The sequence below is a fragment of the Hippopotamus amphibius genome, chromosome 5 (assembly GCF_030028045.1).
Source record: "Hippopotamus amphibius kiboko isolate mHipAmp2 chromosome 5, mHipAmp2.hap2, whole genome shotgun sequence".
Taxonomy (NCBI): Eukaryota; Metazoa; Chordata; class Mammalia; order Artiodactyla; family Hippopotamidae; genus Hippopotamus; species Hippopotamus amphibius.
Window position 1 is genome coordinate 70,675,383 of NC_080190.1, and position 2,241 is coordinate 70,677,623.

The following is a 2,241-nucleotide window of genomic DNA, read 5'->3' on the forward strand; positions in this document are numbered from 1 at the left end:
TATGAATTAGCATCATTTGGAACATGTGAAAATCTCAGGTCCTAATCTGGGTGATTTCCAAGCACAATGAAAGTTTGAGATGGAAGCATTAACTTCCTCCCTCCCTCTCTCCTTCCTCTGATTCTTTCTTTCTTTCCTTTTTTCTTCCTTCCTTTCTTTTTTTCTTTCTTTCTTTCCCCCTTCCTTCCTTCCTTCATTTTTATCTCTCTTCCACTCAAATGTAAAATTTGAGGGTGCAAAAGTACCATCTGCTTCATTCAGTGTTCCTCTTACCTCAAGGACTAGGACGGTGTGCTACATAGCAGGTGCTCCATAATTCTTTGTTTCATGAAAAGAAGTACAAAGGCAAGCAGTTTTACTTTGTCAAAGTCAGCAGCCCCACAACAAATTCAGATTTTTCCCCCATCTTGTTGCTTTCCCATTCTCAACAAACTGCCATTCTCAATAACTTTATTTCCTTGAGGCTATAAACTGACCTCAGAGTCACCTAACATCCTCATACATTATTGTTCAAAAACTTAAAATAAGAAGGAAAAAAAGGCCTTTGTTCTAGCATTATTTAAATCTGAAGAAAACTTTCCTCAAATCCCCTTTTCTCAGAATTCTTCCTCTCTTAGTTAATTGACCAGGTTGCTTCACATTCTCCTCTCTAAATTAAACACTCTTAAGGAAATTACTATCTTTGATCCAGAGCAATGTTCAGTAAACTATGGTCCGTGGACCAAATGCAACCTGCTGCCTATTTTTGTATAGCCTGCAAGAATGGTTTTAATAATTTAAATGGGAACACCAGCTCCCTTCTAGCTGCTTCCAGGGGCCCTCCGTTTCGTGACCTTGTCCAATAGAAGGCTATTTTTACAAGTGTGCAAGTTTTGCCATACAGGATGAAGCAAGATGCCACAAGAAATGCTGCCTACACTGTGGACTGCGAAGATTATGTGCATGTGGTAGAATTCAATCCCTTTGAGAGTGGAGATTCAGGAAACCTAATTGCATATGGTGGCAATAATTTTGTGGTCATTGGCACATGTGCGTTTCAGGAGGAAGAAGCAGACATTGAAGGAATTCAGTATAAAACACTACAAACATTTCACCATGGAGTCAGGGTCGACGGCATAGCTTGGAGCCCAGAGACTAGACTTGATTCATTGCCTCCAGTAATCAAATTTTGTACTTCTGCTGCTGATATGAAAATTAGATTATTTACTTCAGATCTTCAAGATAAAAATGAATACAAGGTTTTAGAGGGCCATTCAGATTTCATCAATGGTTTGGTATTTGATCCCAAAGAAGGTCAAGAAATTGCAAGTGTGAGTGATGATCATACCTGCAGGATTTGGAACTTGGAAGGAATACAGACAGCTCATTTTGTTCTTCATTCCCCTGGAATAAGTGTCTGCTGGTATCCTGAGGAAAGTTTTAAGCTGATGGTTGCAGAGAAGAATGGAACAATTCAGTTTTATGATCTTTTGGCTCAACAGGCAATTTTATCTCTTGAATCAGAACAGATGCCATTAATGTCAGCACACTGGTGCTTAAAAAACACCTTCAAAGTTTGAGCTGTTGCAGGGAATGATTGGTTAATTTGGGATATTACTCGATCCAGTTACCCTCAGATAAGAGACCTGTCCACATAGATCAAGCCTGCTTATTCAGATGGTCCACAATTAATGAAAACTTGTTTGCAACCACTGGTTATCCTGGCAAAATGGCCAGCCAGTTTCAAATTCATCATTTAGGACACCCTCAGCCCATCCTCATTGGTTCTGTAGCTGTTGGATCTGGCCTTTCCTGGCATAGGACTCTCCCACTCTGCAATTGGAGGAGACCACAAGCTGTTGTTTTGGGTGACTGAAATGTAAGATAAATATTCTGTGTACTTAGATTCATAAAACTATTTTTAATACATATTTTGAAGAATTCCTTATTTTTATATCAAATATATACTGTAAGATCTGGAAATGTTCCAGCTGTTGCTTTTGTTAAATAAAAGGTTGATAGTTTGAAAATTAAAAAAAAAAATTAAATGGTTGAAAAAATTATAAGTGTAGTATTTCATGATATTTGAAAATTACAGAAATTCAAATTTGATTATTTGTTGTAGGTTGAATTGTATCCCCCAAAAGATATGTTGAAGTCCCAACCCCTATACTATGAATGTAACCTTATTTGGAAATATTGTCTTTACATATGTAATTAGTTAAGGCGAGATCATGCTAAAGTAGGGTGGGTCCTAGTTTC

The 2,241-nt window shown here is 37.7% G+C and overlaps 1 pseudogene; it reads left to right on the top strand.

The window, feature by feature from the left end:
* The first annotated feature begins 884 nt into the window (after positions 1-884).
* On the top strand, positions 885-1,862 carry LOC130854022 (nucleoporin Nup37-like; annotated as a pseudogene).
* The last annotated feature ends 379 nt before the right edge of the window (positions 1,863-2,241 follow it).